Source organism: Phoca vitulina, unplaced genomic scaffold, assembly GCF_004348235.1.
Source record: "Phoca vitulina isolate PV1807 unplaced genomic scaffold, GSC_HSeal_1.0 scaffold22, whole genome shotgun sequence".
Classification (NCBI taxonomy): domain Eukaryota; kingdom Metazoa; phylum Chordata; class Mammalia; order Carnivora; family Phocidae; genus Phoca; species Phoca vitulina.
Window position 1 is genome coordinate 36145672 of NW_022589725.1, and position 8058 is coordinate 36153729.

An 8058-nucleotide genomic window follows, 5' to 3' on the forward strand; every position below is an offset into this window, starting at 1 on the left:
CAGGAATTCCACTTGTAAATGCATGTGGATTCCCTGTAATCTAGGAATTCCACTTGTAAGTGTATGTGGAAAAGAACTGAAAACCTGGATTCAAGCAGATATTTGTACCTTCATGTTTATAGCAGCATTATTTACAATAACTGAAAAATGAAAACACCCCATCAATAGAACAAAATGTGGTATTTACATGCAATGTAATATTATTAAGCCACAAAAAGGAACAAGGTTCTGATCCAACCTACAACATGTATGTACCTCAAAAACACTATGCTAAGTGAAAGAAACCAGACACAAAGGGACTAATATCTTATAGACTCCACTTATACCATGGATCTGGAGTAGGCAGGTTTGTAGAGATAGAAAGTAGAGGACAAGTTGCCAGGGGCTGGGGGAGGAGAGTGGAGAGTCACTGCTGAGTGGTTACAGAGTTTCTGTTTGGGATGATGAAAGAATTGTAGCAATGGTGTAGAACTGTGAATGTGATTAATGCTGAATTGTACACTTAAAATGGTTAAAATGGTAAATTTTTTTAAAATATGTATTTATTTGACAGAGAAAGAAGAGAGCAGCAGAAGGAGAGGGAGAAGCAGGCTTCCCACTGAGCAGGGAGCCCCACGTGGGACTCAGTCCCAGGACCCTGGGATCATTACCCGAGCCGAAGGCAGACACTCAACTGACTGAGCCACCCAGGTGCCCCAAAATGGAAAATTTTATGTTATATATATTTTAGTAACTTTTTAAAATAATGTAATATACCAAAAAATAATTGAATTGTAAATAAGTGAATTGTATGGTGTGTAAATTGTATCTCAATAAAGCTATTTTAAAGGAGAGGAGGGGAGGGGAAAGGAGAGGAGAGCAAAACCAGCTAACCACCACCTGACTTGAGACATGGAGAAGGCTGATGCCCTTGGCCTTTGGTGCTGGACACTTAGCATTTTGAAGCCATCAACATCTATTTTGTAACCAAATATAAAAATGGACAGTCCCCACCTTTCCGGCCCACAGCCTTGTTTACATGAGAACCAGGATCTGCGCAAGTGTGAAGCCATGTTTGTGCAGCAGAGTCAAAGACCTAGGAAGGACAGGGGCTAAGGGAACTGCTCAGGCACCCATAGGGTGCTGCAAAGCCTCACCTGTAGGAAGTGCTACAAAGGGTGGCAGCCAGTCTAAAGTTCTCTGTCCCACTCCTTGCCAGCTCTGTTTCATAATCAATCGCAATACATGTGGTCAACATTATAAATCAAAGTACATATGCAAACTATCAACTTCATTATATTGTTACCAATCTACCTAAGGCATTCTGTATGATGTATTGATTTTTTGAAGAGCAAAAGGGCCTCATTTCTTTATATGCACATTCTCTTCAGGACATTATCAACATTGCTTATGCACAGAGGTCAAACTGAATGAAAAATCTGGACCTGATATAATAAGCAATAAGGTCCATCATGGGCTCTTGATTGGAATTGTCAGAGGAGGGAAGCAGAACCAGGAGATTATTCTGGTGGTCCTATGCAACAGTGGACAACAGAGGCTGACCCAGCCAGAGCCCAATGTGGAAGCAAAACTGTGCCCCATAGGATTAATGAGGTTCACTAGCAGAAATATTAAAGCTTATTTTTCAGACAACTGTGTCTCCCTAATCAGCTCTTGTTCTTTTTGGACCCCACTAACAAGCACACTTGCTGTGTCTGCAGAAGCCTGGACTCAAGGTCAACTGATATGATTCCAGCCTAGGAATAAGCAAGAACCTGCATTCCTTACCCTTACCTGAGATAACAAGCCCAAGACCCTATCCAGTTTATACAGGCTCTCAGAGCTTGCCCATGGCCCCTTCTCCTTGTCCTAAGATAACCTGCTGACATCAAGGGCTGAATTTTGCCTCGTTCTGATGTTGTCTCCTCCCCAGGTGAATACGGGATGTATGTTACATACATGTTTGCTCAATGTGCATGTTCCATCTTATGAATGTAAGTTCAATGCCAATGATCATAAAAAAATGGACTCTCTCCCCCTTCAGGGAGGCAGACTCGAAGCTTGCCTCCTGTCTCCTCATTTAGCTGCCTCTCAAATAAACTCTTTCCTTGCTGCAAACCTGACGTCTCAGTGATTGGCATTGTTGCACATCGGGCAGATGGACTTGGTTTGGGTTACGGAATCACTATTGCTGCATCCAGGGCTCATGTCCACCATGGGCCCTGGAGCTCTCCGGAGGGACCTCACGGAAGCAACAGTGGCTGTAAATCATTAACTGGACCATTTCTACATGCCACACCCAGCTCCCTCTCAGGTCAAACTGGGAAAACTGAGCCTTGGGGAAATTGAAACTCCTGAAGTCATCCAGTAGAGGCTGCAAAGCCTGGATGCCAAAACTAAGCCCCTCTGACCTGAAGCCAGCATCTTTAACCACTGAGCTGCACTACTTCCCCTGTGTACCCATTCCCTTACTCCATTAGTGTCCACCATTGGTGTCAAACATCTCCAAATAGAAGTGATGAGGAGCAACGGATGAGTGACTGGAACACAGAACCCCTAGAACTCCATTACAGCTCAACAATATTTGTTAACATCCTTCCCAACTTGTGTATAAACAGGTGACTATTCCTCTCTTCTGCTGACTAGCACTTCTGTCATTGGAACTATCCAATCCATCATACTACCTCCCTCTCAGTAGCAAGAAGGTACATCCATGACCTCACCTACAACTTGAAGTTCCCCCACTAAAATGGTGGGGGGTATTTCCCTGCCCCTTGCCTCTAGTGTGGCCAAGAGAATAAGGCAGAAGTGATGATATGCCAACTCCCAGCCAGGTCCCAAGAGGCCTTATGTGTTTCCACCTGCCCTCCTGTGGTGCTGCCAGGGCCATGGGACCAAGGCATCGGGCTCCCTGCTTGGCAGGGAGTCTGCTTCTCCCTCTGACTCTCCCCCCTCTCATGCTCTCTCTCTCATTCTCTCTCTCAAATAAATAAATAAAATCTTTAAAAAAAAATTGTGCTCTCTGCATTAATAGGTCTTCATGGACATCTAGTTACTTGTGGTCTCCAGCTTCCCACCTAAGCCTTGTTAACAAATATGTGAAAAATAGAGCTAACCCTTTTAAGATTTAACACCAGCTGTGAACTCAATTCAAAACCCATGATGAAGACATGTAGGACATTCTAAAAAAAAATGTTGTTTGACAGCTTGCTTCAGCTTAGGGACAGAATCCTCTGTTATTTGTTTTTTTATACAGGACAGGTTTAACTTCTATACTGCTAATAGCACTAAATAGTATCATGTGCCTTCACTTCTGAGAACTCAGGTCATTTTCAGGAGCCCAGTTCACAGGCACAAATCAGGTCTTGAAACATGGGCCAGTTCTCCCTTATGGACAGTTACCAACCTACTAAATATCTGGATACAAGTGTGGCAAATAACGTCAGTCAATAGACATTTCTCCTTTTCATGTCCAACAAATCTCATGGGTGTTTAGACAACAGTGGCCAACCCTAATGTGGAGCAGGGAGGGTTGGCGACAGAGGGTGGAGGGATCATAACTGTTCCAAGCAGACTTTGGAGCCCAATTCCTTTTGTAGTGCTTGGTTCATGTATGGGCATATGACCTAGTCCTTCTGGCCATTAAGACATTAGGAGAAATTTTCTGTGGATTTTAAGGGAAGACATTTTTCCTCTATGATGAAAAGAAAAGAGAGGCCAAGATTATCTATCATCTATCTATCTATCTATCTATCTATCTATCTATCTATCTCACCTCCCAAGTTTTCCACTTGCTCTTTGACTTTGAACGTGATAATGTGGGGAGATAGTATGGGAAAACAAAGCCTGGAGCTTTGACAGCCATCTTGCAACCATGAGGCAACAAGGCTGAAGACAAAAAGTCAACAGGATGTGGGTGGCAGAGAGGAAAGATGGAAAGAGCCTGAGTCCTAGATAACAATGATGAGCCTCTGAATCAGCCCTGGAACCATCTTCCTTCCTATTCCTTCTAATGAGAAATAATTATGTCACATTATTAAGACACTACTAAACTGATGATCATCAATTCCTTGCAGTTGAAAGCAAACTGATACATAGATGCAGCACCTTGTTTTATGAAGCTACCATAATCTTGATTCCCAAACCTGAAAAGGACATTTTGATAATGGAAAAAAAATCCAGCAATATGTCTGAAGGGTAATAGAATGTCCAAATTGGGTTTATGAAATGCAAAGTTAACCAATCATTTTAAAATCACTTATATTATTTCACCACATTAACAGAATAAAAGAGAATATGGAACCATTTCAATAGGCGTAGACAAGCATTTGATAAAACACCCACATGAGTGGCTGTGGTGGGACTGATCTGGATGAATGTTACATGGATGTGTTTACCACAAAAATTCATCAAGTTGTAACATGAACTAGACATTTTTTATGTATGTTACACTCAATATGAAAAGCTTACCAAAGATTGATGGCCAAATTTTTCTCGTAACAATCAAAGAAATTGAATAAGAAGTTAAAATCTTCCTACATAGAAAGCACCAGGCCCAGATGGTTTTAGTCAGGTGACAGATCAGATGACAGAATCAGATGACAGATCTCTGCAATTACACTACCTCTCCAGAGCATGTAAGAAGAGCTTGCTTCATGAAGGTGGTAAAACTTTGATACCAAACCCAAAGGACTTATAAGATAAGCTCACTCACAAACATAAATTCAAAATCCTATGCAAATTTTAGGAACTTGAATATAGCACTTAAAAACTGATAGCTTGGCAGTACACACCACAGTCCCACAGATCTGTCTGTTGCTTCAACAGTGTTTGGACAGAACAGACCCAGGGATGCCCCTTCTACCAACCTCCAACCACCCTCCAACCTTGTTTCCAGTTGCAACCTTTGGATCCATTTTTTGGCCACCTTCTGCCTCCAGGACCAGCCAACACCCTATTTTGAGCTTAGCTCCTTATTACCAATCAACCCAGATTCATCAGAATTATTCCACCAAGGTAGAGGCTGCCATCAACTACCTGGTCAACATGCACAGGCAAGCCTCCTATACCTACCTCTCCCTGGGCTTCTATTTCGACCATGACAATGTGGCTCTGGAGGGCATGGGCCACTTCTTCCACGAGTTGGCTGAGGAGAAGTGCTAGGGTGCTGAGTGTCTCTTAAAGATTCAAAACCAGCTCAGCAAGCTGCCCCACCCTCTTCCAGGATGTGCAGAAGCCATCCCAAGATGAATGGGGTAAAACCCTAGATGCCACAGAAGCTGCCCTGGTTCAGGAGAAGAATCTGAACCAGGCTCTTTTGTATCTGCATGCCCTGGTTCTGGCTGTGCAGACTCCCATGTCTGTGACTTCCTGGAGAACGAATTCCTAGATGAGGAGGTGAAACTCATCAAGAAGATGGGCGACCACCTGACTAACCTCTGCAGGCTGACTGAGGAAGTATTTCTTCAAAAGGCTCACCCTCCAGCATGACTAGGAGCCTCTGAAGCCCAGCAGCCTTTGAGGGGCCTCTCTGGCATCCCCCTGGTGTCAGGTCTTGTGCCTGAGCCTCTCCCTACAGCCACTAGGCAGCTTTTTAACTACTCTGGAGCCCTCTCCCAAGCCATGGACCAAATGGAAACAATAAAGCTTTTTGCAGAAAAAAAACAAAACTGATAACTTGATCAAGTAGGGTTTATCTCAGAAATGCAAAGTTGGCTTAAAATTGTGGAATGTGGTTTATCACATAATATATAAGAAAAAGACATATCAAGATCATCAATAGATGCAGAAAAGGCATTTGATAAAATTCAATACCTCATACAAGTTTAAACCTCTTAACAAACATTCGGGGAAGATGGCCGACTAGAAAGCACCAGGAATTTATATCCCCACAGAGACAGCAATTGCACTGGCAGAGTCCTCCGATGTAGCTATTTTGGAACTCTAGAGTCTATTGAAGGCTTGAAACTTCCAGGGGAAGGCTTGAGCAGTAAACTACGGTTAATTTTAGTCAATTTCAGCTTTTAGCGCAGTAGCAGCTACCCATCCCCCACCCCCAGCCACATGGCAAACAAGATGTGCTCCTGGCACAGCTTGCACACACCTTATGGGAGCAAGAGTGGGCAAAAAGAACCTTGTCCTCCAAATATTGGGGATTGTGCTCTGATCACTGCTGCTTCTGTTCTCAGAAGTGCAGACAAAGAGGTAGGCCATCATTGCTGTACCTCCCCCACATTACTGCAAGTCCTCCTCCATCTGGCAGAAGTAACTTCTAGGAATTTTAAAGGGCCGACACCTTTTCCCTGCCTTCATCTTTCTCTTTTTCCATTTTTGGGAGTCACCCATTAAAAACTAGGACGTTCAAAAGCAACTGCTTATACAGGGGAAATTAGAAAGTCACCGCACATGCCTAGGGAGAAGTGAAGGCTCAGAAAAGACCTGAGAATACCTTAAGTTTATACCTCAGTCTGATCTTAAGCACAGTCAGGTGACAGATTGGGCAACAGATCAAAACTAAATAAATAAACAAAAACAAAACCCAGCAAACTCTGGGGCAGGGAGAGAATCAGATTTCTGGAGTGGCCACATTATTAGATTCAAATGTCCAGTTTTCAACAAAAAAAATCACAAGGCATAGAAAGAAACAAAAAAGTATGCATCATTCAAAGGAAAAAAAGTAAACTAATTGTCCCTGAAGAAGACCCGCTGGCAGATATACTTGACAAAGACAACTATCTTAAAGATGCTCAAAGAACTAAAGAAAGATGTGGGCAAAGTCAAGAAAATAATGTCTTAACAAAGTGGAAATACCAATAAAGAAATAGAAAACCTAAAAAGATACCAAAAAAGAAATTCCGGAGCTGAAAAATACAAAACTTGAAATGAAAAATTTACTAGAGGAATTCGAAGGCAGATTTGAGCAGGCAGAAGAAAGAATCAGTGAATGGGACTTACTGAATCTGAGAAAAAGAAGAAAGGTGAACAGAGCCTAAAGGACTTGTGGGCACCAGCAAGCAGACCAGCATATGCAACTGTGGGAGTCCCAGAAGGAGAAGAGAGAAAGTGGCAGAGAGAATATTTGAAGAAATAATAGCCAAAAACTTAACAAATCTGATGAAAGACATAAATATAAACACCCAAGAAGTTCGACAAATTTTGATAGGATGAACTCAAAGAGACCCACACCTAGATATTATAGTCAAACTTTCAAAAGTCAACAAGAATATTTTGAAAGCAGGAAGAGAACTGTGACTCATCACAAAGAGTCTTCAATAAGATTACCAGCAGATTTCTTGTCAAATCTTTGGAGACCAGAAGGTAGTGAACTGATATATTCAGAGTGCTAAAAGAAAAATGTGGTCAACCAAGGATTCTATATCTGGCAAAACTGTCTTAAACCTGCCCTGCAAGAAACATTAAAGAAATCCTGCAGATTAAAATGAAAACACACTGAACAGTAACTCAAAGTCATATGGAGAAACAAAGATCTGTGTAAAGGTATACCTGGGCAATATAAAAGCCTGTATTAATTGTACAATGGTGTATAATTCCAGTTTTTGTTTACTACACAAAAAAAATTCTTACTCTAAAAACTAATATCATTTTACCTTTGTAACTGCACATTTTGTTTACATAATATAAGAAACTAATATATTAAAAATGTATTACTTTACATTTTGGAAATACAATGTATAAAGATGCAATTTGGGGAAATCAACAACTGAAAGAGTGAGGATGGAAATGTTAAAGGAACTGAGTTTTATTGAAGTTAAGCTGGTGTAAATTCAAGTTAAATTGTTATAACTTTAGGATATTAGATATAATCCCCATGGAAACCCCCAAGAAAGTAGCTGAAGAATATACACAAAGGAAATTGAAAAAGATATTTCTATGTGTCCCTACAAAAAAATCAGTGAAACACAAAAGAAAATAGTAATACAGGAAATGAGAGATAAGCAAGCTATAAGGCACATAGAAAACAAATAACAAGGGGCGGAGCAAGATGGCAGAGGAGTAGGAGACCTGGATTTAGTCCGGTCTCAGGAATTCAGCTGGATAGGGATGAAACCATTCTGAACA

The 8058-nt window shown here is 41.5% G+C and overlaps 1 pseudogene; it reads left to right on the top strand.

The window, feature by feature from the left end:
* Positions 1-5683, top strand: part of LOC116641971 — a 115193-nt pseudogene extending 109510 nt beyond the window's left edge.
* The last annotated feature ends 2375 nt before the right edge of the window (positions 5684-8058 follow it).